The 24,404-nt window shown below is 42.5% G+C and overlaps 1 pseudogene across 1 annotated transcript in view; it reads right to left on the reverse strand.

Annotated features, from left to right (window-relative positions):
* Positions 1–14,956: 14,956 nt before the first annotated feature.
* Positions 14,957–24,404, reverse strand: part of LOC147641467 (beta-phenylalanine coenzyme A ligase-like) — a 48,679-nt pseudogene continuing 39,231 nt past the window's right edge. The window contains exons 4-6 of the transcript XR_015269396.1: positions 15,635–15,702; positions 15,368–15,470; positions 14,957–15,188 (exon numbers count right to left, since the gene is read on the reverse strand). The product of XR_015269396.1 is annotated as a beta-phenylalanine coenzyme A ligase-like (transcript). The remainder of the gene's footprint in view (positions 15,189–15,367; positions 15,471–15,634; positions 15,703–24,404) is intronic.

The raw sequence follows: 24,404 nt of genomic DNA on the forward strand, positions 1-24,404 counted from the left end.
ATGGTGCAGACATTAGGGAAAAACGGAGCTCATTTTGGGGCCCTGTAAGAAATTCACTATTTTTCGATTTATTTCTCTCCTAAAAGATCTCAAAAATAATAAAATATGAAAACGTGGCTCAGAACTGTCAGTAAGGACCACTGAACTGTCAGTTCAGAAAAGAATAAGATAATCTTTTGTCTAACTAACACGATTTTGCATTAAATATCTCCTTAATTTTTTTTGTTTCTCGAAGATTTCGCATCTCTTTTGACGACGTGTGCAGGCCTCTCATAAAGAATCCATCACTGAACTTAATGATTGTATGGATACCGCCACACTTCCACAATTCATGTTACAAAAAGACTATGAGATTGACAAGCCAACTTTGCAACCTCAGAAGCACAAAAATGGCCGATACTAGTGAAGTACAATCTCAGAAGAAGCGATTATATCATCTTCACATCGACTTAGAAGAACAATATGCTCCAGCACAAAAAAGACGAAAGGATACGGTGCTAAATGCTCAACAACGGGAAAATATGAGAAGAGAAGGGCTCCAACATATTGACTTATGGTGTGATGGAAGTATATATCCAAAATGTCCAGTACAAAACTCTACACCTCCATTTGTCAATCCAACCACACTATTGAGGTTTGCGGGCGATGGACAAAATGGACTTCTTGGTTATATTTCAGCACAGTCTGCATTTGCAGAAACATATAAAACAATGTACCTACAAGAAAAGGGAGCCAGGATTCAAGAGATAGCTATTCGTGCAAAATTGGAGCAGCAGTTGCAGAATGAAATTGAGGAGCATTCAAAGAGTAAAAAAGAGTTAACAAGATCAAGAAGGAAGAGAACCATGCTTGGAGACAGACAACGAAGTAGGAAGATTAAAAACATTGCAAATTTGAAGGCTGGGACTGGTGGATGCAAGCGAAGAATTCAGGAAGCAAGGTTAGTTTGCAATTTTTTATTTTTTAAACTCAAAAATACTCTCAAATGACTATATGTATTTTGTCCATTAATGCAAAACAGGATTGGAAGTGTTGAATAATATAGGCATATTGTGTTGTTACTATAGGAAATTATTGGAGCCTGCAAAAGAAAATATGGATCCCAACCTTCTTCCAGTTAAACAAATGAAAGGATTGCTTTCTTGTGGTGTAGCAAAAGGTTTGATTGAAGAAAAAAAATACAAAACAATCAAACGCAATGTTGTAGAGGAGTTTATATCCAATAATCAAGTTGATGGCACTACAATCCAAGAGGCTCTTGATGTTAGTGGAGTTAGCAGGAAGGGATATAGTTCGATTTTCCATGCGATATCCTCAACTTTGAGAGATCAAAGGATTAAACGAGTTTTACTGCCAAATCCAGCAACAGTGTGGAAGATAAGAGGTCATTTGAATGAAAGTATAGATGAGTTTATTGGACCATATATCCATATTGAAGATATATTTCATGGTGCTAAAGAAACCACTGTGTATGACCCTTGGAACAATATATTTGTAGATCTACAACAACTTCAAAGAAGAATGGTCGAGTTTTATGGAATAACATTTGAAGAGTGCAAAGGCATTTTGAAATTTGTTATCAAACTGGATGAGTGTGAGGTTGTAAAGGAAAAGAAAATGGAAAGGATTACTATCACATTGATGAATGGAGCACTTGATACATCATTGAATGAAGCGAGTTCGAAGTATTTTAGTATGCAGTCGGAGAAACACATATGGTGGTTGGGCTCATTCCAGGTATGATCATTTTTTATTTCGTACTTGATTTTAGTCAATGTTTTCAAATCTTTTATAGTAAGACTTTTGTTTTGTATAATCACAGGTAAAGACAGAAGACCATGAAACACTAGATTGGGTGTTTCACCACACGGAAATACCAAGAATAATCAAAAGACAGGTGCAGGGAGAGAATCTCCATGTTGCAGGAAAAGGTGATTTTCAAGTAGAGTGGCACATGGCGGGGGATCTTAAAACACTTAAGTGCATGTATAACATTAGTAAAGGAGGTAACTCAAAGTCTCCTTGTCTTTACTGCAAAGAATCAGCGCAAGTAATGGATTCTAAATGGTGGAAGAGAGCACCTAATAGAGATAAAGTTGACCCTGACTTCAAGGCCATTCTTGACATTCCACTATGTAATGTTCACATATGCACATTGCATGCTCTATGTCGAATTATTGAGAAATTGGTATTTTTGTATATTGGATTTGCTTGGAAACTCCGTCCCGAAAGAAATAGAAAGGATGCTCTTCATGCATTGGAAAAAGTGTTATCCGATATAGGTCTGCATGGAGGTGATGTTCATATCACAAAGGATTTTAAAAAGTCTAGCAATGGCAAGGAGGTACCAATCAAGCCCTCTATTGGTGGTGTTAAGGCAAGAAGATTCTTGTCTCGACCCAAACACAATAGTAAGCAAGTAAGGCAAGGTAGAACAGTTTCAAGGATTAGTTATGGATTGTGGAAGCAAGTCCATAATGCCGTGAAAGATCATGAGGCAGATGGGGAAGCACGAAATGTGAAGGCAGAGGTGTGGAGGTCTCTTGATCAACTCTTCATGTTCTGTGACAATGTAACATGGACAAAGAGTGATTACAAGAACTTTGAAGAGGCAATAAAACATTTTGGGAAGTCAATGAAAGACGCATGGACAGCCTGCAATATAACTCACTACATGGTAAAGTGATGTCTTCTTCTTTTACTTAAGTGTGATCCTCTTTTCTTTTATAACTTACTATGCATTCTTATGTCTTTGTGAAAACAGCATATCATCTACAACCACCTTCCCTATTTTGTCAAAAAGTATGGATGCCCAGCAATTTGGTCTACCCAAGGCATGGAGAAGTCTCACTACATGGCACGTAATGCATTTTTCAGACACACACAACACTATGGAGGGTGTCAAAAGGCAAATAGTCTGAAGGAAGTCTTCCAATGGTTTTACCGAGGCATTCTACAAAGGCTGCATGCTAAAAGAAAAGTTGCTAGCTCCAAAGTCAAGCTTGCTTTTATTCTAGCCCAAAAGCAAAGACGAAGACAAACTTTGGACAATTCAATGGCAGCAGAGAGACATAGACAGTGGAGGGATTCGAAGATATTTAGAAACCATAAATGGACAAGTAAACATGAATAGCAGTTTGTAACTTATTGGTGTTATGTCCACATGTTTTCAAACTCAATCAATAGATTTTTATTTTGTGGAACAAGTGACTCTTGGTGTAATGCCTATATGTTTTGAGACTCCATCAAAAGTAAGTCTTTTGTGAAACATGTGATCTATATTAACAAGCATCAATACATCCATATATTAACACACAAAAAATTCAATCAATACTACTTAATTATGCTAGACATACTGTTGATCCTTACCAATAAAATACTGAGTGTCAAACACTTATAGAAGCTTTTGAGTGTGGGAAGAGTACTGAAGTGTCGTACGGTGATGGGACAAATGCAAAAGGGTACTGATCGTCCGTACGGACAAGGAACTGATGAGGATCAAAGACTTTGTACAAATCAGTTCAACTTCAACATAATGTTTGTGCTATATTTGATGACTAAATCCTATTACTCCCAAGGCTTGCGAGTCGGAACTCTCTTTTTGAACTTGATTGGACTCTTTTTCTTCCTTATTGGCTTGATGTTGACTTTCTGTTTATCAATGCTTGCCTCTGTTGCTTGTCTGAGAGGGGTATCCTTGTCTTCAGCTATCTCCACGTGTTCTTCTTCTTGGATTGTGTGGCCTGATGCAATCATGGGTGGCTCTCGAAACCTTATGAGCTTGTGTTTTCCATAGCCCTCTAGACATTTGGGCTCCTTAACACCACATGCTAATGCATAAGAAGTGTAAGACAAAAAGTAAGAGGCCCTAGAGGCCTGCTTATTCACATAATCCCCAAATATATCTATGGCGGACAACCTCTCTATTAAAATGATCTTTTCCTTTTGCCATGGAAGATCATGTCCACCTAATACCCTAGACAAACATTTAAAGAAGTAAACAATGGCTTCTCCATTGTTGCTCAACTGCCTATGGTAAATCAAGATCTTAGCATTGCCTAGATCATGAATATAATGAGCTAGGCTTGACATTTTGCCAAACCCAGCTGGCCTGCTTCCACTTGATCTCTGGAGGAATGTGTCATCCTCAATTTGTAGCTGCCATGTATCAAAAGATTATAGTGAGACAATGATACATAACTACAAAACATTTAAACACAACATAAAGTATTTGATTTGAAGTAATAATATCATACCCTCTCATTTTCATCAGCAACAAGAAGTTCATCTTTCCAAAGATTTATTCCTCTCCCCTCCAGTCCAACCTCTTCTTTAAGTTTTTCCTTATGAAGTGATGAGAGATTCATAGCTTCCTGGGTGAGCTGTGGAAGGCAGCTTCATCTGGCTCTTGGAAACTTTCAGCCTCTTTGAAACAAATAGTAAGGACCTCTGCAGGATCAAAGGTTGTTTCCAAAGCTAGCAGTGAATGGTCATCCTCTATGCCAACCTCCTTGTCAAGCCTTGAAGCCTGGGCAATAAGGGAAATGGCATAGTCCTCCCTCAAATTGAACATACACTCTATATCATGGAGGAAAACATAATCTTTACCACCAATCAAGACACCTGGAAGCATGGGCACTGCATAGTTGCTGCTCTGAACATCAAAATCTTCAACTGGCTGTGCTGCCCTAAGAGTTTCAGTCCTCAGTTGAACAAGGTCAAGAGCAGCCACTTACAGCCCCTCATCCTCGAGGTTGATATCTTCTTCCTGCTCTGCCATATCTGTTGCCATAGGAATATCCTCTTTTACCTCCGCTACAGATATATCTTCTTCTTCAATCTCCTGCCCTTGCTCTTTTAGAGATTGCTGTTGAAAGACAATGTACATAAGGAATGCCATGTTTTCCTCAAGCACTCTACACTTTCTGGTGTGCAAGTTACAGCTAAATTTATATTCCTCAGGCAGGCTGTCAAACCTTCTATTCACATGGTACCTCAGCTTGTCAATGGAGACAATATGATTTAAATGCACAAAAACCTTTTCACCTTCCACAATCCTTCCTGCCTCTGTCAGTTGTTTGAAGGTATCCCAATGGTCTGAAAGGAAATCTCTGTGATGGTCCAAAAGAGAGCTCATAGTGAACTCCCTGTTGAAAATACTGTGGTATATGTGGAAGTTCCTTTGAGCCTTGCACTTGTGAAGAAAGTCAAATAGGAGCAAATCTGGAGATTTGTCCTCTTCTGGTTCCCTTTGTTTTGAAAGAGAAGACTCACCTTTCTGCTCTAGTCTCTTGCTTTTGCCTGAAGCAAAATTTATATAACATGAATTCTATATGCTCACATATGCAATCAGATAATGTATAGGATATTACCAAACAAAACTCTTCATAAGCACACATGAATCACCTGGTGATTGCTGTGGTCTGAGTATAGCAGCAGAAAAGTCCAACTTCCTCTTGAAAGGAGGGGCCTGAGGATCAACTGTTCCAAAGCAAAAACATTTCTCATCATCAAGAAAGACATCTCCATGGACATAGAAAGCAAAACAATGAGCAAACAGTAAAAACCAAAAGAGACACAAGACTTTGCAACAAAACGCGATGCAGATCCATTTGAAAAATGTAAAGTGCTCTCCTCGCATTTTGTTGCAAATTCTAAATTTCTACTGACATCCATTTCCAATCAAATGCTAGGGATATCTCACAATGTTCAGGACAGTAAATGATGCCAGGAGGAATTCCCCAGTGCAAAAGAGATTAAAAGAAGGAGGAAAAAATAAAAACTAAAACAAATATCAGAATTTGCAAGAAAACGCGATTTGGAGCATTTGGGAAATGTAAACCACTATAATCGCATTTTGTTGCAAAATTCTAAATCCTACTCATATCCATCTCTAATCAAATCCTAGGGTGATCTGCTAGATTTCTAGGCACTGAGATTTAAGAATTCTACAGATGGAAGAAATATGTATCAGAAAACATTGGAAAGGGTATAGATCTCTGACCTTTCTTTTCCTCTTCCATACTGTTGGAATAGCCCTGGAGATTCTTCTGCTCTCTTCCAAAACTGAGCTGTAGCACTGGTAACCTGGAGATCTAGTAATGGTAGTAGTCTTCAGACAGGTTGCAGAGTGGATGGAGTGTGTTGGGTAGAAAGTGGTCAAAGTGGGAAAGAAAAGGATGATGGGAGGGTGCTGGCAGGGATGGAATACGGGGAGGGAAAAGTGTTAATGGATCTAATTATGAAATCATGATTGGCACAATTTCCAAGGCAAAAAGTGACCCACAAATTTCAAATTCCAAAAGATCTGGTGGGACCCACACGTGTTAAAAAACGACTATATCTCACACGTGTGGTATTTAATAACTCCATTATTTGTATTTTGTAATAATCTACTCTCCTAACTCAGTTCTCTTGCATCTCTACCTCCCTACTCTACACCATCAGCATCCAGACCAGCAGCAGAGGTTCATACCCAGCACAGGATACTCATCATCAGCACAGCACACTTGCAGATAGCTTCCAGGTTAGTAAGAAAATCTTTTTCCTTTTCTTCTTGTTTAATAGTATATTAGGGTAAGGAATTGATTGATGTGATGTAGGTTACATATTATGATAAATATTATATGCATTTTTTAGATTTTCTCCACTGCATGTAGAAGCAGGAAGACTTTTTATTTGGGCCTGTTGAATGAGAGTTTGATCACTTCTTGATGTCCATAGGCTCAATCCATGTTGCACCAAGCTGCATACACACTGAAATGACTAAAGGCATGCTGAAGTATGTTGTCTCTAGAATTTGCAGCAAAACGCGAGGAGAGGATTTTAGAAATCTCAAAATAGTCCAAATCGCATTTTGTTGCAAATTTTAAAATGCTTCTTCATCCGCCCATTTCAAGGCTGCATAGTTCTTCTATAAACTCAATACATATTGTTTATAGTTGGAAAGATAGAGAATTCATCATAGGAATGCAATAGCATGTTGTTTCAAGTATTTGCAAAAAAATGCGATTTTGAGCTGTTACAAATTTCAAATCATCATAATCGCGTTTTGTTGCAAATTGTTCAATTTTGCTTTATCCAATTTGTCATCACCTTCTTTAATCATTCTATGTTCTCCATGTTTCTAATCTTTTACTATTGCTTTGTATGGACCTTTTCAGAGTGATGGCAAGAACCAAGGCAACTGCAAGGAGGTCTGGCAAGGGGCCAGGGCTTGCAGCAGCAGCAGCTGGGGCTGATGTCAAGGAATCTAGTGTGCCTACAAAAGGAAGAGTTGCACATGGCAGGAAGGGGAAGCCAATGAGCATGCTGCAGCAAAAGTCCAAGAGGTTAAAGCATTCTGCTGGTGTGCTAAAGGAGATCAGGAAACAGCAAAAAGCTATAGGCTTTGCAATCCCCAAGGCACCTTTTCAGAGGCTAGTGAGAGAAATTTGTGATAGCTGGCACCTTGGTTTCAGGTGGAACAGGACTGCCATTCTTTCCTTACAGGAAATGGTAGAGGATTACTTGGAGAAGTACTTTGAAGATGCAATGCTTGTAGCAGCCCATGCTCACAGGGTAACTCTGATGGCCAAGGACTTCAACACATTGTCCAGAGTGAGGTGGAGGTATGACAAGCTGGTCCATCCTGTGGAATGGCAGGACATTAAAATGAGAGACATATTATTAATTCCACCTACAAGGAAATTGAAGGCAAAGGGAAAGCTGCTTATGAGGAGTCACTGAAGCAGCAAATAGAGGAATCCAAATCTGCTATAGATGTGGAGACTGTACAGATGGAGCTACAGATACAGAGAAGGTTGCAGGAGCTGGGCCCTAACATAGTTGTCCATATTGAAGATGATTTTTCAGAGAATAATTTTGACTTGACAAGAGCATGCTTGGCAGCATTGGCTCATAAGAATGAGTATTGCTCAGATACTATCATTCTTGCAATGCTCTAGTAAGTGTCTTTTATTTTACATTTGTTTGCAAAACAATCCTTATTGTACCTCCTCCCTTACACCTTACCTTAATTATTGTTTTGTCCAATGTAGCATGATGAGAAGCTGGCTGAACCATGCTGTACAGCATACAGTTTATATTATTGATCCTGCAATTTCCTTCAAGTTAAGAGATCCAAAGGAAACTCCCATGGATATTTCCAATTGGTTCAGACACTGTGATTTTGATCATGTTGATATTTTGCTACTTCCATACCATAACAAGTATGTGTGTGGCTGCTTCTTTTGGGATTTTCCTTCAAGATTGAGTACTCTTGTAGCCTTTGATTTCTTAATGCTTTTTTCCTTATGCAGTGACCACTGGAGCTTTGCTTCTATTGACATCCAGCAGAAGCAATGCTTTTTATTCAACTCTCTTGGAAACACACACAGAGAGGTTAAATTGTAAGTGGTTTGTGTGCTATTTTTAACTTTAAACTTCATTATTTGGATTTAATGCACACTAACTGAATTATATGTATTGCAGTTGTATTAGAAGACTTCTAGATGCATTGGATCAGTGTCCTCCTAATGTCAATCTTTTGGATTCAATAGAGCCAATAGATTTAGAGGTAGAAAGTTGCTCCCTCTACTGATGTCTATTTCATGCTATGCCTTTGAACTTATTGAATAATTTTATTTTGTTCAGACATTAACAGTTTCTAACATATCTTTCCAACTATCCAGACACCACAACAAGATGATTCAAGTAGCTGTGGCTGGAGAGTGCTGATTAGTGCCAAATATATACTTTCAAGCTATTTTGAGATAGGACAGCCAGAGCTTGTAAGAAAAAATAATTTTCATTTAGCTTCAAAAAATTTGATATTGGTACAAAGTGTTCTAAATCATCATATCTCATTGCAGATGAGAGAAGATAGCTTCAACTCGAGCTATGTGTATAGTTTCAGAGCTGATATAATTTGGAAGTTTTTGAAGTATGCCTTCCCCAAACCTATTGTACCAGCTACTGTCGAGTTAGGTGAGAGCTCTAAAGTCCGAGAAGGTGTCATACACCTTGATGACACAGATGATGTAGATGTGGTGCCACAAGAACAAGGACCTAGTGCTGATGAGGAGAAGCCACAAGAACAAGGACCTACTGCTCTGCTGATGTTATTGAGGAAATGATGGAGCAACAGCAAACAGATGCTCCAGGGGCAGTAGAGGAGACAATGGAGCAGCACCAAGAGACTGTACACGACAAGATGGAGCAACAGAAAGTAGATTCTCCAAATAAAGATGATACGGTGAGCTTGGACCATGTAGAGCAGCCTCTAGATCAGCCTGTGGATAAATAGAAAATTGTTGTCAAGAATATGTTCTACATATGTAATTAAACACTTCTGTACAGAATTTTACATTTCTGAATATAATACCTTTGTTTATGGAGTCTGTGTTATCTCAATTTTAAAATTTTCAATGTCTTTGCATTTTATTGATCTCTCCCTTCTTTTGAGCACCTGCAAAAAAGCAATATGAAACAATAGGGTAAAGTAAACTAATAGCAGTGCTTAATGAGACTAGGATAAGTCACATGGTATACCTTCTTATTGTTGTAGATAAATAAAAAGTCCTTTGAAATAGAACCTTCTGTCTCAAATAGAATGTCATTGCGCAATTGAGCTAGGGAGCAACATTGTCTTAATGTGATATTGACTAGCACATCACCATTCTCAACAACATCAATATCAAGAAGTTTATTTTCTGCACCAAAAGAATCTTCATCTTGATCCATAGGGACTAGTTTTGTACCTAGCATTCGACTGCGCTTATAATAAAAAGAAAAAATGAAATTTTGTGATGCAACCATGTACTTCAGTTGCATAGAAGGTTGGACAACCTCACAAAACACTGAACTACATGTCTTCTTATCCCAACCTTTATCCAAAAATTGTGGCATGCATACCAGACTTGTTGCTTTAACTGTGAACATTGTTTTTGAAACCTTCACTGGAAAGGTATTAAACAAGTCTACAAAAACTGTGAGAGGCATGCACAAAGAAATTTTTATTATCCTTGTGGCAATATTGGGCCTCAGAGCTTTCTGTACGTCTTTGAAAAGCTTGGCTCTATATGCCTCTGTAACACTAAAATGTGGGAGAGGCCAATCCACTGAATTCCATGCTGGAAGGTCTTGTTTTCTTAACACACCATGTGTGTTTGCATTGTCCAGCAACTGATAAAAATGATCAGTAAAAAATATACCGGATTGAGCTAGCTCTGTTGCACATCGACCTTCGTATTGTTGTTCTCCTATCGATCCATGCAAAACATCTATAAATCCCAGAATACAATCGATGTTTTGCCATGTCTCATACGATGAAGGGTATAAATCTGAAATAAAATAACACAAGAATATCAATAAGCAAAGAAAGAAAGCTTTGTCTTAAAAATCCATGCACCTCATAAAGAACAAAACCACAATAGAAAAATATACAATTAGGCCTGTGTTGCGGAAGATCATTTGGATAGTCTCGCAAGACAAGTTCTTTATGCATGTACACATGCTGAATCAAAACTTCTTTCACCGATATCTTTCCTCTGGTGATTTTAAAATCTCGTACTCTTCCCTTCCATGATGCCAAGAAAATATTTTTTGTCTGGGGTCTCTTTCTTTTACTAGGTTGCATGAGCACCCATGCTCCTTTCGAAACAGTAAACCTTTCCCAAGTTCCTTCCGTTTTGACTGTACTTGAATTCTCTACCGAAGAAATAGAAGAAGCAGGTCGACGGGGTAAGGATGTGTGGTATAATTCTGCCTTCATAGCATTATCATCCACAGAGCGTCTTCCACAAGAACGACCATAGTTTTTATTCACCATGGATACCTTGTGAATCTGTAACCACAGCAAAGTAATGTAAACAAGATAACAAAGTGAAGTTTCAAGAAAGAGAAAGTAGGCAGACAGATAGTTGACAAGAAACATCTTACTCTAAGCCAAACTGGATCAAGGGAGCAGTTTTGGAAAAGAAGAGGTTGCTGCACAATAAGGTAGTGGTGTAGAATGGTAGACCTTTCGAAGGAAAGGCAGCACAACAATTCAAAGTTCAAAGGGAGGTGGAAGCGGGAAGGCCCTTGTCAGAGAAAATGTCAGACTAGATTCTATCTTCATGTCCAAAGATCTTGTGAGAATAAAAAACCAATCTCCACATTAATGTAGCACGCTTGTACCTACATAAAATATTGTTTCTTTTATCTATTTTCTTTTATTTTTGTGAATTTCTAACGTTACGTTGGCCCTCTATTCATTCATTGGTTGAGAGCTTATTTTTCCAAACCGTAAAAGGTCCCAAAATGAGCTCCCTTTTTCCCTAATGCTTAATGAAAGATGAACAAAAATAGACTTACCCCATCACCACTACCCACAATCCCAAGGCGCACCAACCATTTGCATAAATGCGCTGGGACACTACTTTGAAGGTGATAACACTAACGCCACTTTTCCCATTTCCTATAAAACGGACATATGGTCAAAGGCATCCTGGATGGGGGTGCTGGCGTAAGCATCCTCACAGGAACATGCTGGAAAAATTGGAACCAACTACACCTTGATCATACCACATCGGTCATAAAGCTCGCGCAGATGAAAAATTTACAAAACCCCTGGGTGTAGTGGATGACCTCAAGGTAAAAGTCTATGACATGACATTCCACCTCACATTTGTAGTCATAGACTTTCGTAATGCCGCATATGATAGCATCTTGGGTAGATTCTTCATGCGACAAACACAACTGATCCATGGCAGGGACACGCATCATGTCTACCTCTACAAAGGCTGTCAAACACTTAAGGTTAATTTATATACCTGGCACTCACATCCCATGGCCAGATCTCCCTTTGCCAAAGACTATGTGACCACCGCTAGGAGCAACAAGCTTTGTTTGTGATGCTTGTCACATCAAGCCCTTGATGATGCATAGATGCCATGCACGATCACTTCTGTCAATAGTGACGAAGTGACCATGACTGATTGAAAATCCTTGCTACACTTGAAACCCTCCCAACTCGCAAACTCGGCACACAATTTGTGCTCCCAAACGAACCAAACCCTTCATGAACCCTATAGAGCCATTGCCTCGCTTAACACCCTGAGTGTAAGTGTAGCTCCACATGTTGAAACCACCGCCCTTAGGGTCTGGATAGATTTTCCCTTTGGCAAAAATATGCAACGAAAACGTGCCTTGCTATCTCCCACAGCTATCCACAATCTTTTCTCATGGGAAACATGGGTCTCTCTAGGCAGACCATCTCTTAAAACTTCACATGCCAAAGTTCAATTGCCTAGGGCAACCGTATACAAAGCCTTGGGTCCTTTACACAAACTGTACATATTGTATCTAACCCATTGGCTTGTAAGTTTTATGTGGTTCCAACACGTGAGATAAAAGAGGCAATCATCCTTGGAGGAAGCTGGGTCCAGAACGCTACAAGTACAATCAATCCAGCTAACAACACAGCTACCCTCAAGATTCCCCAGGGCAAGGTAACAATGATCCTCTGGGAAAGGAGTGCATTGACTCTGATCCTCTTCCCCCACCACTTGCTTCCACAAAGGCTATTCTCACTCCTCTCCACAATAACTGGTACGTCTTCCACTGCCCCTGAACTACCCCCGGAACTCAACACACCAAGAATATGGATTGGATTCCCAACCAAAAATGGTCTACAACGGTGGCAAGCCCATATATATCCTATGGTCCACACCAATCTCATATTCTTGGAAACATGGAAAACTCTTGGAAAACCCACATAAACAAAAGAAAACACTTCAATTCAAATCTCACATGAAATGCGTTAATGAGTGTTGGGTATTTCATTCCCTAAAATTTCTATAGGAAATAACCGATTGGAGTGCAGATTTCATGTCATTGATGCAGGAGCCCTCCAAGGCCGGATAATAATTGGAAAAGAGTGGATTGATGCCACTCACTGCCAAATAAATTGGCGCGAAGAAACGGCCACCATGGAAATCAATGGCACAAAGGCCATTGTCCTCTTGTGTCCCCAAGAGGAGATCATGCACACACCCTCACCCTTGACTACCGTTTCCCCTCAAGTCCCATCCTCATCACTAGCAGTCTCCCGTGTTCCCACACTTCATGCCTCACCAAAGCCGATCGATCAAGCATTGTCGACACCCTCCAACAAGGATAATCAAGCTTCGTCCCCTCGACAATCCCCCTAAACTCTACATCTTCGACCACCCACAGAGCAAGCACCCCGACCTCGTACCTTTATCATGACAATCAATGATGGGTGCCCAAGAATCTTCTTGCAACTCAAGGCTTCTATGATGGCTACATAGAACGTTGGATCCCCAAACGGCCATCTCTGAAACCCAATCGAAAGAATCCAACTAAGCTAACAAAAACCAACCCTAAGCCAAAGCTTCAACGTTGGCTAGTCTCTGACCGCCTGTTTACGAGCACAAGGCTACTATGAAGGCAACACTCGTCTTTGGCTACCCAAGCATGCCGCATGTGCTCATCCCCCACAACAACTCCCTAGGAAGCTGCGACAAAAGGCCCCGCGGCCATGGGAGGCAACCCCAAGCACTGCGAAGCCAACAACACTGGGTGTCTACCAACAAGCTCAAGGCTTCCATGAAGGCAACACACACTTGTGGCTCCCCAAGCCACCAAAAGCCTATCCTCAATGTCGACAACCTACACCTAACTCAAAGCCTCGTCAACCAAAAACCCGGAAGCCTTGATAACCATGGACCTTCATCACTCACGACAACGATGGGTGCCCACGCACCTCTTAGAAGCCCAAGGATTTCATGATGGCAACTCCATCATTTGGCTTCCACGGCAAAACCCTCACTAGTTCGCCCAAACCACACCATCCAAGCCAGTACATGTCCAATCGACAAAGATGGTTTAGCGCCCCTCAACTTCGTTACCAAAGCAAGGGGCAGTGCTACAAATGGCAGAACTTATCCAACCACTGAAAGATACACTCAAAGGTAAGCTCACAAATCTCGCCAAATGGGGTACTGACCAATAAACACGTGTTTTTTTTTAAGAGTCTCTAGGTGATTAGGAGCACGGGCATACATTTTGCCCTCACCCATGCACAACACCTACAAATCTCATTGGGCTATGTCCTCTACGCACACACCATACAAAGCTTCATCACAACAACCTCTTACCGATCACGAGGATGCAATCGACTTTATGAAGGGAAGTATGTTAACCACATATTGGTTAACACATTCCTACAACAACTATGCCCGCACACTTATGTAATAGGCGCCGGCACTATTTATTGTAAATCCCGTGATTTGATGAAGAAATCGCCCTAAAGACGTTCCCAAGTATTGATCTTCAGGACAAATAAAAGGATCTTGGTCAGTTGGCCAAACCATAAAGAAAAGCCTTGTAACTATGTTTTGGGCATCCCAGGTCACTTACTCCTGTGTATGCAAGAAAGACAGAGAGAAGAAATGGCGATTGGAGAGGGAAAGTACCTCATGCGTACTCAAAAGACACTTGATCTGCAGATTTAGAATTCACTCTCACCTTGGTGGACAGCCTAGTAAGAAAAGGCTTAGAACTATAAAAGTCCATTTCTCTTGTTTGTAACACATTCTCCCATTTGTGCAATAGAAATAGAGTGTTCTCTCTCTCCCTCTCTCTTGCAACTCTAATCTAGCATGTGTGATGTGCTTAGGGTTAGAATTTAAAAGTAATTAATACTAATCACTTGTTCCCTCTTGCTTCCCTCTTGTCTCATGTCTTCCTCTTGCTTGAATGATTAAGACTTCTTTAACATATGTTCTCATTTGTCCGTCATTTTTTTGGGATACCCGAGTGATGGACATTGGGGAACGCGTATACGATACCGATTGTAAGGCCCAAAAGAGAACGGTTTACCTCGTGAGTACAGCAGTACGTATCGACCGAGTGGAGGAGTAGAATGGATACGGACGTAATGATTGGGTTACCGGCCCACGATCACATATTTTTGTGCAAGTAAATAAACCCCTTTAATCTACATCAATAGAAATATATGGGTCCTTTATTAGCGGCCATACAAAGGTCCTCTTCCTAAAGTGTAATATGTAAACAACATAACCACGCTATAGTTTGGATGCAGCTTTGATGACCAACTGTCGCCGCAATATTTTCCCTGAGGGAGCCTTTGGGATACTGCTCACCACTGCCACTTTACGGACTTTCTTGATAGGCGCCACCTGCATCTCACAAGATTTTTGTTTTTTAAACCTTCCTATCAATCAAATAGTTAATAAAATGATAAAAATCAAGCACAATCCAAGGAGTCATGGGACAAAAGGTTGGCTCACTTGTATTACACACTAATTAGCCACGACAAAGTCTTCTGTCTAGCCACAGGGAAAAGCATCCAACTTACCCTCTCTGCCACGAAATCAATCACCTCCATTTCTGTGATCACAGTTCCTTGGGCTTGCACAACATAGGCCATGGGTATCTGACCAGCTTTCTCATCAGGAAAACTACGAAAGCAAACAAAAAACAAATTAAGGGCCCAAAGTAACATCATTACATCTTCATAAGATGAGAAGTGACAATTAACAATCAACATCCTATAAAGGCATCTGGAACTACAATAAAACACAACTGGCACTACAAGAAAAGACACTTGGAATTAAGAACTTACGGAACTACTGCTGCATCCACAATGTCTGGATGAGATAAGAGCACAGCCTCAAGTTCTGCTGGGGCGACCTGCCAAGCCAATATGGAACACTTACACTACTGTTTGGTCTCATAGAACATTTGAGTCTTTTGTAGACGTTAATAAAATGTGTATATTCCTCTATGTGCATGAGCTTCATAGGCACGGGAAAAAGCACAGCACACTATGAAGACAGAACCAAACACTTTCTTTCTTTCCAAGATTTGTCAACGTTGATTGAGAGAGCCAGATGACATCAGTCCAAAGGACTGCCGAGTCAGAGCTTGGATTAAGGCCACCAACAGGGACCTGTTTTGAGACATCTTCATGATTTGCAACATCCAGTAGATCCGGAATCATGGAACCACATCTATAAATTGCTCGCAAAGCATTGAAATGGCCCTCCACAAGGTAGCGCTAACAACACCAAGTTCACATGGCGCATGCCCACTGGGACGACACACAGAACAGAACAACACAGTGACTACAGCACTCAATGAACAAGGCGAGATGGAAAAGGATGATCCCAAGGATGAGCTGAGGAATCGTTTTAATGGTTCCTGCAGAAGCGGTGGAGTTGGTGCCAGGTGGCATCTCCTATCTTTGGCAGATGCCCACCAGGGTGAGAGTGTGGTGCCTTCAATGCCAGTGCGTGCACCGTCAAGGTGGCTCGTTTGTGTTGACTGAACAAAGTGAGAAACTGGGGAAGTTGGAATGGAGATGGGTCGATGAAATTGATGGTGAAAGAAGTGGTGCAGGAGGTGGATGTGGCCCGTGGGTGACAAATGAAAATGATGCACAGCAACAAGGTTGGAAGAGGAGGGGGTCCGGGCAGGATGGAGGGGCTGCAAAGGGAATAGCAGTGTCATCCTCAGACGGAAAATACGGAGGATTGGCACTATCAGAGGTTGAAGAAGATTTGGATGACTCCGAGGAAGCAGTCAGAAATTGTACCTATTGAGCCACCATTGCGGTGCTAGCAAATGTGGAAGGTGAGTGTTGCACCACTGAGCCAGTCATTGAAGAAGGTGTGGACGGGAGCCACGGCTGCGGAAGAGGGCACCGGGGCGGCGGACGATGCTGACTGTGTTGATTGTGCACAACAAACTTACCACGGAACGCCATTCCGCCCACATGGAACGTGGGAACGGCATTCCTTGCAAATGGGTTGTACAGAACGCTCCGGAACGCCCTGGAACATTCCGTGGTGTGGAACGGCCAGGTGAAACATTCCAGAACGTTTCCTTACCCACTTACGGACCCTTCCGGGAGGGGTGGTTGCAAATTGGCGAAACGGTGGCCTCAGGCAAAAATCGGAAACACGTGGTGGTAGCGCGTATGCAGTAGCCTACCGTCCGTATACCTGCACAGCCAGCCATACCACCTACAGCCTGGGCTCTGCCATCCGTTTACCTGCTCTGCTGCCTGTCGTCCGTTTACCTGCTGCCTACTGTCCGTATACCTGCAGCCTGCCACCTGTTTAGTTCCTCTCCTTGTGAGCGCTTGTGGAGCTCATTTGGTCACATAGCATCAAAGAAGAGGAATCACCTTGGCATAGCAAAGGCGAATGATCTAGTCTTTGTTAATGCAAACTTGCGTTTGCTTAACAAGGTTGCTGGGGAGTCCATGAAGGAGCGCTTCATTGGCTTTGGGTCTCATAGTGATGATGACTCAGTTGGAACTTAGTAGTCCTAGAGCAAAGGGAGATGCAGTTGATGTGGATTCTGCCAATGCCACATATGCACACCTATAATTCCCTAGTCATTGATTCATTTTGTCGTTGTAATATCTTGCTTTAAGCTTTGACTCGTCACTCTTGATTTTAGATCATCCATGAATTGACATTGATCATTGATGATTGACGTAATTTGTAATCTCATTTTTGCAAAGGCCTCGGCCTACAAGTCAACACTTGAAACTTGAAAGTTACAACTCTACTTTGGAGTTGTCTCATTATATTATGTATTGTACATCTATAATTTCAATGTATGTTGATTTTTTTTTTTAAATCAAAAGTGAAGATATGACGTGGTGTTTCCCCATTCCCTCCATGCCCCAAAACGTTCCCGTTTCTAGGGGTCAAAACGTTCCCCCGTTCCCATTCCTTGGGAGGCGAGTATGAGCAGGAGGAAAGGCGGCGGCCAAAATGCCACAATTTTTTTTTCTGATTTTTTTTTTCCCGTTAGGATGGAAACGCCGTGAAGGGGGGGGGGGGGGGGGGGGGGGGCGGGGGGGCGGGGGGGAGCATGAAGAGAGGAGGCTAGGAGGTAAGGAGAGACAGAGGCGAGTATGAGCAAGAGGGAGGGAGGCGAATGAGGAGTCAAGTTGGAGATGGAAGGGGGGAAGGTGGGGGTGGGGGTGGGTGGGTGTCAGAGGGGGAGGGGGAGGGGGAGGGGGAGGGAGGCGAGTAGGAGATGGAGGGGGAGATGAGTAGGAGAGATGGGGGGGGGGGGGGGGGGGGGGGGGGGGGGGGGGGGAAGAGCATGAGAAAAATCGGCCAAAAATAGAAGGGGTGAGTATGAGGTGGGAGGGACGAGTACGAGGGTAGTTGAAAAAGTGGACGAGTTATTTATATATTTATTATTTCTGTTGAGATTTTTTTTTTGGGTTGTGAAGGCGGGGAGACCATGAAGGGAACCGGCTTAAAGAGGGGAATGTACAGAATGTGGGGAGGTGCCAGAATGACTAGAGACTAGATGCTTTTTTCTTCTTCTTCTTCTTCTTCTTCTTTTCTTTGGAGGGAGTTAAGGAGAGGCACCGGAGCGGTACATTTTAATCCTCGAGCCATTAACTAAGGGAAGGAGGTGGCCGTTCAATGTGCGGAGTTGCACAGCACCTTGAGGAAGGATCTGGTGGAACAAAAATGGCCCTTCCCAAGCTAGAACTAGCTATTGGCATATAAGATATGAGTAGTGCCACTTTTTCCCTTTGGGTTTTTCCCCTTGCAGATCTGGTGTGAAAGGACACCTTCTATTTTAGTTGTATTATGATATTATGGAGTTGACCTTCCAACTCCACACAATCCAATGCAATCTTCTCTTTGCATCTCTGATCATCTTGTGTGTGCCTTCTTCTCTATGTGTGTGCTATTGTGCCAAACCCTAGTTCAGTTGCAACTCCCCGCCTGGGCCAACAATGGTATCAGAGCTGCTTCCCCTCAGTGACAGCTTGCCTCCGGCCGCCAGCAGGATCCTTCCGGCACGCCCAACTCCGTCAACTACACTTTCCGTCCGCTGTTCCGGCACCGGTGTGCTTGGGTTCTGGCAACTGCACGCGCTCCTACTCCTGCCTGGATTGCCACCTTCCACCCATAACCATCCGTCCTGGCTTCCACAGGCAGCAGGGCTAGTGCACAGAGGACCACCTCCGCCCCGCCAGTCGGCGGTGCCCGCACCATGGTGGGCGGCCCTCCGCCCACTTTCTAGCTTATGTGGCATTCGACGAGATTTCGAGTGTTTTGGGCCCCTTCTGTCTGGTGGTTTTGTCATCCGACAAACCGCCGTCTAGTTCCGACAAAGCCCCCGTCCGACAGGCTGCCATCTCTGTCTCCCCGTTGCTGGCCATCGCACCTCACGCCTTCCTACTGCCCTTGCCGGTTGCCATGCCTACTCTAGTTCCCAGTCGTGTTGTCCCTGTTCGCCAATGTCATACCGATCCCCATCACCGTCTTCTTTGCCTCAGCTGCCTCCTTGCCTATTCGCCATCCGTTGCCTGCCTGATCAATTGTCACCTGCTCGACGGCTGCCTCTCCACCACGGCCCTGCTTTTGACAGCCGGTCTCTCCAGTGAACCAACAATTGTATCAGGCATTTTTTGGATTTCTGTTTTGGGGCTTTTGTGTGGATCATTGCAAATTCCAGGTGCATGCAGTAGTTTAGGGCAAGATTTGGTACAAGGTTTAGTGAAAATTGGGGATTTTTTGAGATTCATGCTTAATTGCATGATTCAAGGCAAACATGATAATTTCATGTGCGAAACTGCAAAATTTTTGCTTGCTTTATTGTAGAAATTGAAGTTGCAGGCTTTGCAAAAATTTGGGGTTTCAAAAATTCATGCTTAATTGCACAATTGCAGCTACAAGGTACACGAGGATTTGGAGCTTTTGCAATTTATGTGCAATTGTCACAAAATTGAGCCCAACGATGCATTCTACATGCCTTGATTGGATGTTTATACATTGATTGTGAAGAGATTTGCATTACTTGTGTTGTCAAGACACTCCAAACATTTACTGCAACCTTGTATTGAGGCAAAAAATTTGCTCAGGAATCTGTGATTGCCTGGCACAGCACTCTGGTGCATTGAGTTTTTGCCTACAGGTGCTTTTTACAACATACTTGGTTTCAAGTGTTTGCATATCTCTTGGTAAAGAGATTTCAGCATTATGGCTGGGAATACAACTGATATATTCGGGGTTTTGTCCCAAGAGGACAAATTGGATGGAAGTAACTACTCTCTCTAGAGTTTCATGGTCCGAAACCTTCTTGTGGCCAAAGGCTTATGGGGTTATGTATCAGGTGAAGATGTACGCCCCGCAAACATAGCACCTAATACACCTAGCCGTGGTGCTCAGCAAGCTGCAGTACCTACACCTCCCTCACAGGAGCAGAAGAGATGGGATACTCATGATGCCCCAAGCGATGGCTTTGATTGCTTTGTCAGTAAAACGATCAATCATACCGTATATCAGGTCTTGGAGGACCTCACAGCGAGCTTGGGATGTACTTGAAACCACGTATCAAGCAAAGAATGAGGCCAGGGTTGCAAATCTCAAGAAGGAACTTGAGAACTTGGACATGAATGATGGTGACAGTATGGCTGATCATCTTACAAAGATCCAGGATCTTCACGAGCAGTTGCTGAATATTGATGAGGTCATTTCTGAAAAGGAGCTGGTTTCCAGGCACCTATCATCACTACCAGAAACTTACTTGAACTTCCACACATCGCTCACTCTATCTATGCTGGGAAACCCAGAACCAATCTTGTTTGAAGAGTTGATTGGCTTGTTACTACAGGAGAAGCAAAATCGAAAGAACAAATCTTCCGTCATGCGTGGCAGTGATGGGGCTTTTGTTGCCCAAGGCAAGGGCAAGGGAAAAGCCAAAAGCAATTTTCAGCCAAAGGCTGATTTGGGACAGCCTCCACAAAAGGCTAAAAATCATGCGGGCAAGCCCAAGAAAAAGGGCAAATGCACTACTGCAAAAAGGCGGGTCACTATTTGAATGAGTGCACAAAACGGCTTGCAAAGGAGAAGAAAAAGCAAAGCGGCATGGCTGTAGATTCTTCTTCATCACCTGCAGTGAAAGATGATGCATCAATAAATCTTGTGCAAGATGAGTGGACTTTTCCTTACTTGTAGTTATGATGCATCATTAGAGCATATGTCTCTCAGTGTCAATGAAAGACATGACACATGGTACTTTGATAGTGGTGCTTCTAAACATACTACCTCACAGAGTAATTTGTTTAAGAAGCTTATAGCTGCCCCTGAAGGCAAACGGGTAACATGTGCAAACAATTCTTCTTATCCAGTTCAAGGTGTTGGTGAGGTAATCCTCACAACAGCAGAGGGTGTAGACTTATGTCTTCCAGATGTGTTGTACGCGCCTGGAATTAAGAAAAACTTGTTGTGTGTCTCCTCTTTTGCTAAAAGAGAATATGCAGTGAACTTTGAGGACAACAAGTGCACAGTCAAAGACCATGAAGGTGGCTATGCATTAGTCACTTCCGGCACATTGTACCATGAATTATATCAGCTTGACAAATTTGATAGGAGAGCATGATGCTCATGTGGTTACCACTCTTACACCTACCATGCTAAAGGCAGAATTGTAGCATGCCAGGTTTGGGCATGTGAATTATGGCAGTTTGATGCTATTGCAAAGACATCTAATGGTGCAGGACATGTCTCATGTGAACTGCCACCAAAACATGTATGTGAAGGGTGCATATTGGATAAGATGCATAGAAATGCATTCCCAAAAGATGGATCAACAAGGGCTGTATGGAAATTACAACTTGTGCACAGTGATGTGTGTGGTCCTCTGCAAATACCATCTATTGGAAAGCATGTATACTTTGTAACCTTTATCGATGACTACTCCAAATTTTCTTGGGTGTATCCCTTGAACGTAAAATCTAATATATTTGCATGTTTTCAGCATTTTGTGGCACAGGCTAAAAATCAAACCGGTTGCAAAGTGCAGACTCTCCATACAGATCGAGGGGGGGAATACATACATGTCCATTGCTTTCAAAGCTTTTATGGTAGAAAAGGGCATAAAGCATCAATGCACAATGCCATATTCTCCTCAGCAAAATGGTATTGCTTAGAGAAAGAACGGGCCATTGATGGCAATGACTAGATACATGGTTAAAGGCAAAGGCTTGCCTCACAAATTCTGGATGGAGGCAATCATGTGTGCTACAGATGTGTTGAATATATGCCCTACCAAAGCATTGAAAACCATAACGCCATATGAGGCCTAGCACGAAAGGAAACCTAACGTTGATCACTATAGAGTTTTTGGATGTATTGCTTATGCACATGTACCTCAGCAATTGCGAGGTAAGCTTGATTACAAACGAGCTAAGTGCAAAGTATGGCCACAATTAGATGTGTTGTTGCATTGGCTACCCATCATGGATTGAAAGTGCATCAGTTGGACATAAAATTAGCTTTTCTCAATGGGAATTTGCAGCAAGAAGTTTATGTAAATCAGCCCATTGGTTTTGTGATGCATGGTCGTGAAAGCAAAGTATGCAAGCTTCGAAAGGCACTTTATGGTCTCAAGCAAGCTCCACAAGCTTGGTATGAGAAGATGCATACTTATTTGACCAGCCAGGGTCTCTGCAATAGTCCAAAAGAGAGCACCCTCTATGTGAAAGAGGATCATGGCACTTTGATTATGCTCGTTCTTTATGTGGATGACATGTTGCTAACTCGTAATGACAAGGAGAAAATTTCAGCCTTCAAAGCTGAATTGCAAACCTCATTTGAGATGACAGATTTGGGATTGTTGCATTATTATTTGGGCATACAATTTGTGCAAACAAATTGGGATTTATGTACAGCAATCAAAGTACATTCAAAAGCTGTTGCACAAATTTGGATTTCAAGATTGTAAGCCCATCTCTACTCCGATGGAGCCAAGGCTCAAATTGAGCATGTATGATGTTGGAGAGCCTTTTGATACGAGTGTTTACAGCCAAGAAGTAGGCTGCCTCATGTACTCTCTTTTTTTCTTTTTTTCTTTTTTGACTAGGCCTTTGGCCCAAGATCCTTGTAACATGCGGAAGCTTCGGAGAAGATCGGTAACTTCAATGCTCAAAAATCAGCACACTTTTCGCGACGGAATTAACGCACAAACTGAATGAAGATGTGCAGAAAATAGAGAGAGAGAGAGAGAGAGAGGAGAGGACACAGTATTAGGTCCCAAATACCCTCTGTATGGCCCCCACCACGAATGGTGTATTTGCTTTATTACAATGATGTAAATCTGAAAAGAAAATACAGAAATCTTGACCTTTCTTGGCTGAGAAATCTCTGCCCTTGACCTGCAGTCCTTCACCCCTTTGCTTTAGCAACTCCTTGGCTTGTCTGTCCCTTGTTTGCCGTGGCTCTTGGTGAAATATGAGATAACACAACTGAATTATGGCTCACCTATTTATACTCCTCCACAACAGCAGTCGGCCAGCAATAAATTGTCCCACGACTGAATATTCAGCATCTAATGCTGAAAATTCACATAAAAAACTGCGCTTCTTTCTCTAGTTGACTGGGCATCATGCGCCTGAAACATAAGGGCTGGGCACTGATTTTGCTAGTACACTCGGGCTGGGCAGCCTGTATGGGCTGCCCCATACCTGCCCTCCAGCCATATAAATGCTTCATGTACTATCGGCTTCCCCTGGCATGCCCCTGGGGGCCGGGGCTGTCCTGCAGCCCCTCCATGGCTGGTGGGTTCAGCCAGGGCCTTCCTGGCCCTTATGGGGGTGGTTTCACACTATCCCCATGCCCACACTAAGACTTGGGGTAGCCCTATGGGCTGGCCCCTATTCCTAAAAGCAAACCCTAACTATCTACACAATGATCTGGCATCCGGTACCATACCAGATACACAGAATCACTGACATCATTCCAGAGGGAGACTCACAGCGCGGACTTGCACTGCTTCATGTGCAGGACAATGCACACCTGACCTTGGACTCCTGTGCAAGACAATGCACACCTGACCTCGGACGACTGAGATGGATCCCTGGCTAACTCGTCCCGAACTGGGCTCACATGGGACCAGTGTACCATCCCAGGTCCTGCACCTTCTGTACAGATATGTCTATGTGGCATCCAAGTGCATGATGCACGTGACATCCCCTTTTGCTTAACTTGACGGAAGTTGTATAGCCTCCAAATAATCCGTCAATAACGCCGGATAGTCTTCCAAAAACTCTTAGTCAAGCCATACCGCTTCATGGGTCCCTCGGTCCTGAAACTTCGTGAGGAACTGTCTTTGTCTTCAGCCTGAGCCATGCTTGAAACGGTGCAAAAGGATCTGTTTCGGAACCATAACTTCTGCTTCATCAACAATATCTGGTTCCGCCTCGTCTTTGACTTCTGAAGGGATAGGACTTGCATATGGCTTTAACCAACTGACGTGTGAAACACATCGTGCATAGTCCAACTCCGAGGTAGCTTTAACTGCATAGACACCTCATTAATCTTCTTCTAGATGAGAAAAGGTCTGAAGCT

The sequence above is a fragment of the Cibotium barometz genome, chromosome 2 (genome assembly GCF_041138505.1).
Source record: "Cibotium barometz isolate CiBa-2024 chromosome 2, ASM4113850v1, whole genome shotgun sequence".
NCBI lineage: Eukaryota > Viridiplantae > Streptophyta > Polypodiopsida > Cyatheales > Cibotiaceae > Cibotium > Cibotium barometz.